Source organism: Magnolia sinica, chromosome 17, assembly GCF_029962835.1.
Source record: "Magnolia sinica isolate HGM2019 chromosome 17, MsV1, whole genome shotgun sequence".
In the NCBI taxonomy this organism is placed as follows: domain Eukaryota; kingdom Viridiplantae; phylum Streptophyta; class Magnoliopsida; order Magnoliales; family Magnoliaceae; genus Magnolia; species Magnolia sinica.
In genome coordinates this window covers 59,599,802-59,615,467 of record NC_080589.1, presented here as the reverse complement: position 1 = coordinate 59,615,467, position 15,666 = coordinate 59,599,802, and the positions used below count along the sequence as shown (strand labels likewise).

General features: G+C 38.1%; 1 long non-coding RNA gene across 1 annotated transcript; it reads right to left on the bottom strand.

Annotated features, from left to right (window-relative positions):
* Window positions 1–570: 570 nt before the first annotated feature.
* LOC131231077 (uncharacterized) lies at window positions 571–2,477 on the bottom strand. Its single transcript, XR_009164186.1, has 4 exons — window positions 1,892–2,477; window positions 1,669–1,723; window positions 1,408–1,464; window positions 571–1,327 (listed from the first exon to the last, which is right to left on the bottom strand). It is a non-coding gene; the product is annotated as an uncharacterized LOC131231077 (long non-coding RNA).
* Window positions 2,478–15,666: the final 13,189 nt, after the last annotated feature.

Below are 15,666 nucleotides of genomic sequence, written 5' to 3'. Positions count from 1 at the left end.
TGAACATTTGAAATTGTGGCAGGTATTGGCCACCTTTAAAAGAAAATGATTAGAAAGAATATTGTCTAGTATCAAAACCATGTCTCCTAGATTGAAACTGGTACGTATCACGTAAAATGTACCATTTTCTGACAATGTTTTTAGCTTTGGATATTTATTTACCTTGCTTGCAAGACATGCAACTAGCCTATTTGCATCCTTGACAAGATCATCCATCGCACTGTTATCAGGATCACTAGTGGTCAGCTCATGACAAACAACTTTCATGCCTTCAACTGACTACATCAAATAAAAATAGGAAGAAATTGTGTTCAAATTCTTCTCATGAACAATTAAGAGAACACTTGAGAGGCCTAGCTAATATAATTCTTTTCTCATGTAACAAAAGATGAATATTGGAAAGAAAAAAGAAGAATCTAAAAGGACTAAATCTTTTTATATTCCCAATCCTTTTCATGTGAATCTTCAACTTGTGAATAAAACTTCAGCAGATAATTGTAAACTAATGTATATAATAGTAAGAATTCAACAGCAATATGACAGACTTATCACTACACGAGAGTCAGAAATCTCATTATCCCACACACTTAATTGTAAACTCATGCCTTGCATTTTTAAGAATCGTTCTCCACAATTAATGGCCTCAAGGAAGAAGGGAAAAAAAGAAAGAAAAGCAAAGCATTTGATGAGAAGATGGTTCATAGTGTACAAAATAGTGGATTGCTAAGGAAAAAAAAAATCTTTTTTTTTCTCTAGCTACCGGATTGCGAAGAAATTTGGGTGATATTGGATTGATTATCATTGTTATCCCTAGAGCTGTCCACATATAATCTAAATGCCATTTGGTGTTGATGTGGGGATCCATTTGGGTCTGTTTACAGTCATTTTACCTGAAGAGAAGGAAAGAAGTGGCAGGCTTCTTTAGTTTATTAGGATCGACTTTCCGCATTTCCTTCTGCTTCTTTCTCTTCTCCTTTGTTTTCTGAGCATTGCCAAAATGAAATACAATCAATTGAACCTTCTCCAACTACCATGACGGGAATAAATGAATCTGCAGTGACAACTAATGTATATAAACCTTAACAATGTTCGCTGTTTTTTCCTTCTTCTCGAGCAGTTGCAATGCTTCTTGCTTTTGAACCTTTCTCTATTCCTCATCTTCCTTTTGAAGAGTTGCCACTTCCTAGTTCCAAATAACATATATTCTCATTTTCTGCAGATCTATCTTATAAGAAATCTGATTGCTTGTATGCAAACTTACCTCATTCTTCTTCTGTTTGTAAAGCTCCGATTGTTGCAAATAATCTTCCCTCTACTTCTTGGCAATCTGAAATACATAAGAAACAGAAATTAATAGTGTTTGTAGACTTGCAGAGGCGGAGAAGAAAATGTCTAACAAGCCAAAACCTCTTCAGAAGGTGCTTGCTTTTCTTCTGACGGGTTCTTCCATTCCTCCCCTAATAGCTTAGAAACCTACCAAAGGATCCCAATTCAAAAATAAACAAGTTTAGCAATTCTTACTAATCACGAACAAGTGAAAAATAAGAACATAAAAAGATCAGTGAGAGGGTGGGCCTCTCTCTGAATAAAACTTGTGAATAAAACTTCAGCAGTCAGGACTATGAAAGAGCAAGAATTCAATAACAATGACAAACTTATCCCACTCACTTAATTGTAAACTCATGCCTTGCATGTTCAAGAATCATTCTCCACAATTAATGGCCTTAAGGAAGAAGGGAAAAAAAAGAAAGAAAAGCAAATAACTTAATGAGAAGATGGTTCATGGTGTACAAAATAGTGGATTACTAACAAAAAAAAATATTTTTTCTTTTTTTTCTCTCTAGCTACACATTATTTTTGTATGCTAGCCGCATCTGATGAGTGAACCAACCTGATTTTCTTCAAAACAGAAGATCAGCAAAATTTTTAATGTACATATTAGTTGTCCAGGTCGAATATTGAGTGAATATTTCTCTCAGGCGACTATCTTCAAATAATCCACCCACTACTTGGTTCCACACCAATGCTTGATCAAATGGTTGATTTTATTTTTTTTTGGATTGGTATAAAGTTTCGTGTATGGCATCTCCATAGCAATATATCAGAATTCAACATCCTGTAGGCAGCAATATATCATAATTCAACATCCTGTAGGTAGCAATATATCAGAATTCAGCAGCCCACACAAATGAAAAGCAATGGCAGAGCAACCAACTAGCTTTGAGGCAACAAGCATCTCCACCTATGAATACCTCTCAAAAGGACACTTCATGGGATTCTTTTTTGCTTCCAAGTGCCGGTTCTGACCTTAACAATGTGCATCAGTTTCCACAGTCCTAAAATGCACAAATTAAGCAAATCAAAACTGAAAATCTAGTTGTATGCACTATCTAATCAGTGTTTATCTTATATTGCCTCTAATGTCAAAAGGATAAATGGCCTGCCGTCAAGAGGAATGATGAAGAGTAATATGCTACCCTCGGTTCATATCCTCTAGAAGTCTCCTACTTTAAAATAAAAAATAAAAAAGACAGAGAGAGGTAAAAGAAATATCAATTGTCTATATATAAAGAGAAATTTTTATACACAAAATAAAACTAAATGACTTATCTTTTTTTTTTCCAATTGTTTTAATTGTCTCAAGTTTCCTAGCAGCAGCCTTGGCATCACGTAGTTAACCTTCAAGGCATTTATCCTCATCCCCATTGCTCTTATTGATCACACTAGCAAGAGTACTGGAGTGAAATCCCAACAACATGCAGCCTAGAAAGAGTATTGTAATGAAATCCATAACAAATATAAATCAGCAGTTAAACATACATTGGGAGCAGTATTGTAACTTCAACATTAACATCTCTCTCTTTTTTCTTTTACCCCCTTTTTTCTCTCAATGGATCAATTGTTAATGATCAAAAGGTTAAAATGAATAGGCATTTGAGAGAAGAAAATTACTTGCTTGACAAGGACAACACGTTGGTCATGAAGTTGCTCAATGATCATGTCACAGAGAGTAGTCTTCCCTGAAGCTGCACCACCAGCAACTCCTGTGCAAAATGCACCAAATGGTGTGAATTTTCTTGACACTACACCACCAAAAGTTCTCGGGATACTGGTGGGGAATGATTGCTTTCCTCACATTCTGTTCCTAGATTGTGTTGAGGTTCGAATAAACTAACCTCTTCCTCATCATTAAAACCAAGTATGCCATGTGAGTGAAGTGTGTCAGTATCATTATATTTAAAAGACACTCACATCTCTTAATCATTCCTTTAGACTATCATCAAGATCGACTCTTTGAAAAATTGAACCGTATGCTCATTAACACAATCAAACTCTTCATTCGCTTTACTCGCATTGTGTTTTTGGATTGGATTGAAGCTGGTATAAACTAGCCTCTTCCTCCTCATTAAGATGTGACTGACATTCTTGAATGGCAGGTTCAATCGCCTCTAATAATTTTATAATACTTACGATTACTTGTGCGACATATTCATTGAATTGTTCTTAAGAATCTGTGTTTCTTTGATTCCTCTTGGATTATTTTCAGTTGAATCTCATAAGTAGAGAATCCAAGGGAGTAGTCATTAAAATCAATTGGCGGTTCATCTCTCCAATGTCGATGTTTCCACTGATCATTAGTAAGGTGTTGGGAATGAAGAATTCGATTACGTTGATGATGGGGTGAACTAGACTCCATTAGCTTATCGAGGCTGGATTTAAGCGCTTCTATCGTTCTTCTGATGCCAGCAAAATCGTTTATGTAACCCTGAAGTGACTCCACTTGGATAATTTCTGGTTAGGTTTCAAAGGTAGAGGACCCAAGAGAATTGTCACTATGATGTATTGCTGGTTCATCTTTCTAACATTAATGTTTCCACTAATTATAATCAAACGGGTCATGGGTGGGAGAATCTGATGGTTGTTGATACATATTATCACTCATAATGTAATCTTTCATTGTTTTCTTCTTACCTGATGGGTGATAATCATTCCTACTCCCATAGTTATGATAACTCCAACACTCACGTACTGTTTTCTTAATCTTTAGGGTGTAATTATTCTCCCGCATATGATCGCATAAGGATTTCTTAACTAGTGGAGCATTATATTTCGTTTGGTTCTTGATAATGTTTCCTGTAAACGCTATAGTTTATAGCCCCTTTTTGTTATCAAATTTGTGGTGTCAAAGACACTTTTATGAAGCTTGCATATGTGAAGAACAAAGCTCTACCCAAGATCAGCTTTAATTGATAAGCACAGTTCACTAGTCAAGACTCGAGAAAGTGAGATTGTTCGACTTAATTCAAGACAAGGATAATGCAAGATTTCAAAAAACTTTCAAGTTTAACCTCAAGATCTCAAGAAGCTTTCAAATTTGAGTTACATCAAGACTTCAAACTTCATTACTTTCAAAGGTCGCTCATCTCTAAGTTTCAATGTCCTTACTTCACTATTGAGGTATGACTGACCTTAGGTTGACCTTTAGAGTAGGCCATTTTGGATACATAATTCATATGTTTTATATAAGTGAGTTTAGTCTGTTCTAAGACTATTCATGGACTTTGTTCGACTAGTCCTAGCACTGCTTTGACCTGTCTAAGGATTTCCTGGATCGGTCGTAAATTTGTTGCAAAATTAAAAAATTTTCTGTTAGGCTTCGACTAGTCTTAGGGACTGTTCGACTAGTCATATGAAAGTGTCGGCTATTTCTTCGACCAGTCGTAGTCCTACGACTCAAAGTACAGTGTTGAAATTCAGCTAGCTTCGACTAGTCGTGAACAACTTACGACCAATCAAAGGAGACCTACGACCAGTCATAGACCACCTACGATAAGTCATGAAACCGCCAGATTTTATCGCGCCTGCATTTTCAAATATCTATTGGTTCTATGACTAGTCGTAGAGATCTTTAGACTAGTCGAAGATGTGATTTGCTCACCTATAAATAGAGCACAATCTCAGAATAAAATATGAAATTCAAGCTAATTTAATTCAGCCTTCTGAGAGATAAGTCTGTGCTCCATTTAAGTTAAGTGTGCATGTTTAATATTCTCTTTCTTTAGCTTTTAAAATTGATTTTGTTTCTTGTATTCCAATCTGATCTGAGAAAGAGGAAGTTTCATTTTTCCTTTTTTCTAAAATCAAAATCAATTAGTGCTAGCCCCATTTGGTTTAATTTAAAATCTATTAGAACCTATAACCATTATAAAGTGAGTATTGAACATTGAACTTGACATTCAAATCTCTACTCCGACTTGGTTCTTCTGGGCTGTTATAACGAAGGAGAAATTCAGGTATTTTACATTTATGTAATTTACTTTCATTTGGTTTTTTTTTTGGGATTTGCCAGAAAAATCTCATTGTATTGTTATCTGAGGAGAGCCAAGAAAACTTAGTAAAGGGGTTTTTTTTTTTAATTATGTAAGCCCACAGAGAAAGACACAATTGTGAAGGTTTTAGGTGAACTTGGAAAATCTATCTTTGATAGTGAACGTTGATATCCCCTATATGAGGATATTAGGAGTGGAGTAGCTATGTGGCTGTTTATTAATAGTTGGTGTACACACAAGCGAACCAATATAATCCCTTGTGTTTTGTGGTTGTGTAGTTAATATTTCATATCTTTAATTATTCATTTGTGGGATGTATGTGTGGATGTGAATGTTGTAATTATTTTATTTCAAGCTTAGTAGGGAATGTTGTAATAGTTTAGATTTATATTTCTGCAATTTATCTCTTGCTATCTCTTTATTAGTTTGAGCTTCAGTTTCTCTATTTGTTCTTGTAAGGTTACCTTGCCATTTTTATGGTGCATGGTCATCCTTAGAACAATCAATATTTTGAGATTGCATTCATCATTGTGTATTGATTTATTTATTTGGCTATTTCTCTTTCTTTATTTCCAATGTATTTATTTTAAATTTAGCAGTCCTATTCACCCCCCCTCTAGGACATATAGCTTGGCCATTTCATTTCCAGAAAAATTTTGAGACGTAGGTTGTTTTCTAACAAAATCATTTGACAACCCTTCACAATTTCTCTCATTCTCTAAAACTAGCTCAGCATATTGATGTTCCCACTCTTGCATATACATGGTGAAACCCTACTCCTGACCCTAATCCTAAAAGAGAATAAAAGAAAAAAAATCCTACAACAATATGGAAAGTAAGTTGAGGAGAAGTTAGAAGGAAGTTAACAGATTAGAGAATATCTATGTTAGGACCCTACAAAAGAAAAAGGAAAGTGAATTAGTTTCTAAAAACTAAAAAGGAAGTTCCTAAAAATAAAAAATAGAAAGTTTCTAAAAAAGAAAAAGTTAGTTTCTATAAATAGAAAAGGAAAGTTTCTAAGCCTAGAATTAGAAAGTAAGTTAGTTTAAATATAAAATAATTCAGAAAAACTTAATCCTAAAAATAGAAAATAAAAAACCTTAATCTTAAACTAATTCCAAAACTAGCTAATCTCAGAAAAATGCAACTGTTAGTCCCTGACAATGGTGCCAAAAACTTGTTCACAACCCTAATGATGGGGTTGCAATGTAGTAATAACTCAGTGAGACCGAGGTCGAATCCACGATGACTAATCTCGTACGTTTCTGAAAATAACTAGAACTAGAACTAAAACTAGAAGAAGATGTAAACCTAAATTTGAAATGTTTGAGAGAGTGATTTTGGATAAGGTAATTAAAACTTATAAATTTAAAGGTGGTCACTAGGGTACCAAGGATCCACTTGTAGTAATTAGGAGGATACCTTGCTTGATTCAAGGACACAACTGGAATCAGAGTCCTATCCTATCCAATTGGTAAGAAGAGATTTATTAGATCTTTGAATTTCTCATAGATCTAATTATCAATGGATGAGAGTTGTGAGGATTTGGAAGTGATTCCATCACCTAACCATGCCCAGGAGACAAGGCAAACAACACGATTTACCAATCTCACAACCAATCATAAGAGAATTGTGAAAGTTAGGAAGGATTCCATCATCCTACCATGCCCAAGGGAGGAAGGCAAACAACAGGATTTCCTAATTTCACAATCTCTATTAAGGAAAGAAGATATTTCAAGCTATTGCAGATCTATTGTAATTTGTCACAACAAACCATTAAAAACTAAAAATATTCCTTAATAATCAAACTAGAATCCAAGAGAGTTTAACAAAACATGAATTAAAACAAAGCAAACATCCCAATCACACTACAAACTTCACCTCTTAACCCTAGCTAAGAGGTTTAGCCCACCATAGACATGATTGAACTAGAGACTCTTAAATAAAACATCAACTAAGGGAGAAGAAGAAAAACTCCCGGACGGTAGATCCACCCTTTTGCTCCACTCAAACCTTAGAAGATGCTTAGGAACATCTTATGGACCCCTATTTATAGTTTTGCAACTCCAACTTTCGCACTAAGTTGGAAAAATCTGAAAACCGCCTCAAATTTACGCAGTCTGTGTGCTGTCTGTGTAACCTTAGAGTGGTCGAGAACAACCTTCGACTAGTCGAGGATGACAAGAATTTAGAGAATTTTGTTGTTGGAGTTCGAGTTGAGGAATCTTTGACTAGTCGAAGAAGGCAGATTTTTGGAGTTCCTTTTCTTCACTTCAAGTCTTTAATGATTTTCATTCTTCACTTGGTTTTCTTGGATCTTTCATAAGTGAATTCCTCATTCTTGGTCTCATAAGATCCATCCTTGGCTTTGGTAATTCTTAAGCATTAAATTCATGCTTTTAGCATCCTTTTCAATCTAAGCGTTTAAATTTACCTTGCAACACAAACATGATTAAAATAAAACATTAAGCATTATCATGTTCATAAAACCAAGTAATAAATGGGAGATAATATGTAATATTTGACCCTCAACACATTCCATCATCGATAGGGGAATTGACGACATGATTTATGGTAGTATGTACCGTTCAATTGTTGATTGGAGGTTGATCAGATGGTCGACAACACTTTGTGTCATCCGATTGTTGATTATGAGGTCAAATATTTGATCATCAGTAATGTGCACTGTTTGATCATCGATCGGGAACTTAATGAAGTAATCTACGTTCGATTTCACCATTTAATTGATAAGCATATAGAAGTTGAGCACACAAATAGATGGAGAGAATCTCAAAATCACCTTTATCCAAACTTTTGTGGCCCCCAAAAAGTTTTCAATAGTACAAGTTCAATTCTAGTTATTTAGGATGATCCACTTGGGCTTCGGATATGCTTAAATTTTAGGCTCATCTCATAAAATGCGCTACTTAAATGTATGGACAATGCAGTTTAGACACACATTACATGTGGGCCACATAGAGTTTACGTAGTGTTCTTAGCTTAGTAGGTGTTACCCATACAACTACATAGAGAGAGAGAGAGAGATGGGTGTTGGGAGCTAATAAGCTGCTGCGTACCTGAGTAATACCTTAATGGGTGTTACTCATACCATAGGGCCCACCTTGATGATATGTTAGATATCCACACCGTCCATTCTTTCATACGACACATTTTAAGATGCATATTAAAAAATTAAGCATATTTGATGATTTTTTCTTAAGTCACCATAAAAATCTGTCGGGAAAACACACTAATTTCTTATAGTTTGTTTTCTTTAGAAAAAATTAATAGTGAATTCCATGTGATTGGGAGGCTAATCAAGCGATCGTTTGCACCATTTGATTAAAACTACATTTGTCATAAAAGTCTAATTTGGTATTTTTGTAATGCATTGACTTAGTCATCATTAAAACAAACTGTTTGCAATGACTTTTGCATCATTGCAAAACCTAACGTTTTACGATGGCACTTAATTCATAGCATGAAGTGGACATTAGTGACGACAATTGAAATGTATCGCAAAATGTATTTCCCGCCATATAATTTCCCGCTAAGTAACTTGTGCGATAGGTTTTTACCATGACAATTGTAGCTCATCGCAAAAATGTCGAATATTGACGATGACCTACAATGTTGTTTCAAATACTCTACCCTTTTGTAATGAAACTACTGTCGTCGCAAAAAACTTAAGTTAATATTTCTCACAACGAGCTAACGCAGTTGTCACTAAAACAAACTGTTTGCAACGACTTTTGCATCATTGCAAAACCTAATGTTTTGTGATGACACTCAATTTGTCACATGAAGTGGACATTAGCGACGACAATTGAAACGCATCGCGAAATGTATTTCCCACCATGTAATTTTTCGCTAATTAACTTGTGCGATACGTTTTTGCAATGACAATTGTAGCTCGTCGCAAAAATATCGAATATTGTCGACGACCTAGAATGTTGTTTCAAATATTCTACCATTTCACAATGAAAATATAATTGTTGCAAAAAACTTGGTATTTCTCACAACGAGCTGACATAGTCGTCACCAAAATAAACTATTTGCAATGACTTTTACGTCGTAGGAAAACCTAACGTTTTGCGATAACACTCAATTCATCGCATCAAGTAGACATTAGCGACAACAATTGAAATGCATCACAAAATGTATTTCCCGTAAATAACTTGTGCAATAGGTTTTTGTGATGATAATTGCAGCTTGTCACAAAAATGTCAAATATTGGCAACAACTTACAATGTTGTTTTAGATACTCTACCCTTTTGTAATGAAACTACAGTCGTCGCAAAAAGCTTAAGTCGGTATTTCTTGCAACAAGCTAACGTAGTCGTCGCTAAAACGAATTGTTTGCAATGACCAATTTATCACATAAAGTGGACATTAGCGATGACAATCGAAACGCGTCACGAAAAATATTTCCTACCATGTAATTTCCTGCTAAATTACTTGTGCGATAGGTTTTTGAGTTGACAATTACAACTCGTCACAAAAATGTCAAATATTGGCGACGACCTACAATGTTGTTGTAAGCCCCATATCTTAGACCGTACCGTTCCTTAGACTTCCGAGGTCTTCCCGGTCAAATTTCGGCAACCTTCGACCATTATCTGGTGCTTGTGCGCAACCCTGAGATGCATGCCATCAACCTGAATCGACTCAACCCAGGACTTGTACCTTAGTGACCGCGTCGTCGCCGAGGTTCCGATGCCGCAACTCGCGCGCTGATGCGATGCTCTGGCCAGGAGATGTGGGCCAGCGTTCAGTGCGAGGAAAACGCCGCGCGTGCGAATTCTGAGAGAATCTCTACAAGATGTCACATCAATCAATCAACCCATCAACCCATCAATCCCATCATGTCAAGTACACATCACCTTTCACCCTTTCCCAAGCAAGCCCCAAAGTAAAAAAGTTCTTACAAAGCCCATACCTTTCTTACACCAAGAACTCCTAAAGTCAAAAAGTCTCTTACACACCCATCCCTCTCTCTCTCTCCCATCCATCACTCCATCACACATCACCCATCTCTCTTTACAACTCTCTCTCTCTCCTTCATTTTCAAATCCAATCCAAGCAACCCAAGAGCACCATCCGTCCAAGCCTCTCCCATTCCTCCCAAGCTTCAAGTGTGGCCCATTTTCTACCCCTTCATTTCCCATCTCAACCATCCAAACATCATCCACTCTATTGGAATCAAAGATAAGGAGCTAGATAAGGAGCTAAGGAAGCCAAGGGAGCAAGAAGATCAAGCAGTGGGTGCTTTGATAGGGTAGTTTTAATGTTTTGAAGATGGGCCAGGTGAGGCCAACCGATCAATGGTTTGGATCTCACTTTGGACCCTAAGATGTGGCCGATGGCCCACTTGGATCATCATGATCATTCCATGATGGGGTCATTCTCCATGGACCCTATCATGATGTTTATTTTCCTTGCATACTTAGGGTCATCTAGACCGTCTATTTTAGTGAAGAAGGGATCTCTACCGTTGGATTTTGATTTAATGGGCCCACATGTAATGGGACCCACTTGATTTATGTTGTAGATCATTGAAGGGAGGGCCCATAGTGCCGGGGTCCCTCCATCATGCGTGTCCCACTCTCTATCCCTCTCTCTCCCTCTCTATTTCATTTTCTTTTATGAGACCATGATGTGGTTGTCTGGCCCATTTGAATGGACCCCACCATGAGGCATGTATTCTACCTAACCATCTACAAATGGGACCTACTTTGGGTGTGTTGTATCCACACCATACTCCATGAGGTGGCCCACCTAAGCAGGGCCCACTTCAAATGCATATGTGAGGCTAAACCGTCCAGCGTCCCTAGACGCTGGACAAAAAGGGAAAACACAAATATCAGCTTGTTTCCAAGCTTATGGGTGGCCCACTCATGTAGGCCCCACCTTGATGTAGGTGTTCAATCCATGCCGTCTATCCTATATACCAACTCATTTTAGGCGTTGAGCCAAAAAATGAGGTTGATCGGATCATCTGGTGGGCCATACCTTAGCAAACAGTGATCTCCACCGTTTAAAGTCCCCCAGATTTTTCCTTACACTGAAAAATGCCCAATATTGGACTTGATGGATGTGTTATGGGCTGTAAAAATCAGTTGGCATGGTGGATTCTTCCTATGTGGGCCCCATGTACAAAAAAACCTGGGAAAAACCAAGATTTCAAAAAAAAACAAAAACAAAATACATGAGTAGCAGCTACTGCCGTTGTCAGTAGCGCAGGCATCGCCTGCTGCTCCGTGCGATAGGCTGGCGGTCAGCAACCCATGGCTCTAGCTGTGGGCCCCACCTTGATGTTTATTTGTCATCCAACCCGTTCATGAGGTGGGCCACTCTCAATAGTGGGCCCCCTCCAAATCTCCGCTCCATCCACAGCTCAAGTGGCCCACACTGTAGGAAACAGTGGGATTAAATGTCTGCCCCTTGAAATCCTTTTTGGGTCCACAGAAGTTTTGGATCAAGGTGAAATTTGTTTTTACCCTTCATCTAGGTCTATGTGACCTTATCAATGGGTTGGATGGCGTATCAACATTATGGTGGGTCCCACGTGGAGCCCACAGTGATATGTGTTTTATTGCCACTATCCAGGCGGACGGTGGAGCCCACTATGAATATGTGTTATATCCCCACCATCCAGGGACGGTGGGTGTGTATGTGTGCGTGTGCGTGTGTGTGTGTGTGTGTGTGTGTGTGTGTGTGTGTGTGTATAATATTATATTATATATTTAATATTGTATATGATATATATAAAATATATATTATATTATGTAAAATATGTGATGGTTGGCCTTCATGTGGACCCCCACCATGAGGCAGGTGCTGCATCCAATCTATCCATCCTTTTTTTTAAAAAAAAAAAGCTTATTTTATGGCATGGGCATAAAGAATGAGCCAGATCCATAGTCCAAGTGGACCACCTTGGCATGTTATGAGGCCCATTTGATGTATTAGGGGCCCATGGTTTAAGGCCCATTAAGATGTTTTGGGGCCTATGGGTTGAGGCCCATTTGATGTACATTTGGGGCCCCATTGGTGTGGCCCATTTGTTACACATAAGACCCATGAGATTAGGCCCATTTGATGTATTCAAGACCCAAGGGGTTATGGCCCATTGCAATGTACAAAGGGCTCATTGATGTGACCCACTTGATGAATATAAGGCCCATATGATATGGCCCATTTGATGTATTTAAGGCCCAATTGGATGTACCTAAGGTCCATTGCAATGTGTGATCCCAACATAATTTATGTAATGATGTTTATGACAGTCGTGCCTTGGGAGCAATGTTGGTTTGACGTCCACATTGCAAGTATAGTGTTAGTTAAATGTCCGCATTATGCCTTTCCCTAGGGCCCATTGTTAGGCTCGTACGTGTAATGTGTAGGCCGTCTAGGCCCATCTTTGTTATGAACATCATCCATCCCATATAACATGTTTAATTCCATGATTCATGATCATATGCATCATATGTATGCTTGATATGAGAAATGACTGATCATAGCATATGCCTTTGGGCAAATTGTTTAGAGGCTCCCGGATAGGGGGTGTTGCCCTACATGAGTACACGATACGCGCAGGATTGCTGTATGACTGGATAGTATGATTCATGCATTCACATTGTGTGATATAGTTACTATACGCCCTAGCGACATCAGGGTCGTAGCCTCCACTGACGTATCGTGGTTGGCAGGATTGGATATCGAAAATATTGTTCTACATGGGGTGCTATAGATATCCCTGGGTGAAAGTCCCTAAACCCTTATGGTATCAAGAGGTTGCTCCAACATCTAGACCAAGTGGGTGCATGAGCGCCGAGTGCCGATTACCAGACAGTTGCTGTAACGACCTGAAATTTGGGGGTCGAGCATAACTCAGCTCTCGAGTTTCAAAACATCACTTATGCAACATAATGAATGATGGATGTATGTTGTCTGTATGAGTGCATAAAACATGGAATAGATTAAGCCAAACTGCAAACATAATTCAGGGATAAGTGAAGAACGCAAGCGGAAGACTTAAAGAAATATATGTGTACATGTGTAAATCCCTAAAATACATATACATACCAGGTCATACTTACAAGTGTTACTATCAAAATATTACAAGTATCAAATGACATCATCTATTCCCAAAAAGAAATCCCAGAATCCCACGCATCAGAACAAGGCTCACTAAAACCCACCTGAAAACTGCATGAAAGAAAATGCAGCCTCATTATCCTCGAACTCCTGCTCTGCCTCAGAAGTCGCATCAACATCTGCATCTAAGACAGAGTCTGGTGGGTGTTTAAACACCGCCACAGAACGTGGGAGTGAGTGATCAACTTAGTAGAACAATAAAGCAAATGTTAACATGTTATCAATTCAATCAAGCAGTAATAATAAAGCAGAACAATCAAACATGTCCTAAGTATACTTGTTAGTGCAAGGATGTATGTAAAATGATGCGTGCACCTCGCCTGTAACCCTCAGCGTCTTCATCTTACGTTACGCATGACTTCACCTCAAGTGCTCCACCTCTTCCAGGCACATGCAATGCGATGCATGAACATGATTACCAAGTTGTTACTAGTCCTTTTCATATAGCAGGATTGGGACGCTAAGGTACCTTCCTCATATCAATTCCCAAACAGTGATCCATTCTAGGGTCGTCAGTCCTAGACATTCTCATACGATCATATGGTTTTAGGTCGTTGTAAAAGGCTCGTCACCAATCAATGCATGCCTATCATACCTTCGTTACTACAATAAGGCTCGTCACCTCAATACGGTATCCAGGTATGCTCGAGGTCACTACAAAGGGCTCGTCACCAATCAATGTAGGCCAATAGCACGAATATAGTGTCCCATACCACCATAATCGGCTCACGAGTTTGGTTGCTCACTGGTCACCATGGGGAGGTTCGTCACCCCAGCGTAGACCGACAGCTCGACTACGGTGTCCCATACGACCATGTCTGGCTTATGAGTCTTAGCGGATCAATGTACCATGGTTAACAGGATTTCATCGGTAAGTTTGGTACCCTAGATTCAAGCAATAGTGTCCATACATGGTGAACATATATCAGACAATCGGATTACTTGACGAACTCGACTAGTATGAGCGCACGTTGGGTTGAACGACATAGATTACGCAAACACTCCGTGTGGCCAAACCACTGCCGATAACTCTAATACGACTCGGGTTCGTCAAATCGCGTCCTACATGGCGAAAGCAACCTCAGCCACGAACTCAAGGCCGATTACCGATTTCCTGGACTATTTCCTAGTCCTAAACACATTCCACTACAACAGATATTGATATCAACAATTTAGAATAGTAATGGAACAACAACTCAAATCATGTAGTATATGAGCATTTGAAGAATGTCAACCTAACATGGATTTAAACATAAGTAATACTTGAACTTAAACAACAAGGAATATGACTTGCATGTAGTAAATCATACACATCACTAGGAGTGTTGAGAATCGCTTCTCAACGCCCGTAATTAAGTTAATATATTGCACTTTAGATCATTCAGACATTTCTACAAACACTTAGAATACATAATACAACATACATGACGTATGTTGAAATACACGCATTTGGACAATTCCTTTTGCCAAGGAGTTGACACACATACATCTAGCATAAATACACGACAAATAATCATGGCAAACACATGTGCATATTTTATACGTATACGATAGTTCCTACATATACATAGAATACACAAATCTCAATATAACACATGCATATCAAGAACGCAAAATAAACATAGCATTTAGCATGTGAAATCTCATCTATAACAAGAATAAACCATTAACTGGCACTGAAAGCCTTAAAAACCTTAACCTATACAATTAAAGTCCGCACCTTAAACCAGAAATAGAACACCGAACTGATTCAGACGATATGTCTTCGTCAACGGCAACAAGATAGCCTAAAGCAAGAATAGAAATGAGCTACAACAACACATAGACTCTTCTAAGCTCTAAAACAAATTAGGGTTAGGTTAACTTACCTAAGGATGAACTTAGAATCGCCGGAAGAGCGATTCAAAAGTGATGGTTTAAGGATGAAGAAGAATAGGAAAGAATCTAAGATGATTCACCAACTTCTCTCTCACTTTCTCTCTCTTTTCCTCTCTCTTTCTTAGCTAGGATTAGGAAATTCGTATGGAAAAGAGAGTTAGGGTTTTAAGGTCTATATATAGGCCTAACATTGATGAAAATAACCCCAAGGCCAAGGTATACTTAGGTTATAACCAAAACAGGCCTCTCTCGATCCAACGGAGTACTTCCGGCGGGCCTTTTTCCACGTGTGGTCGGA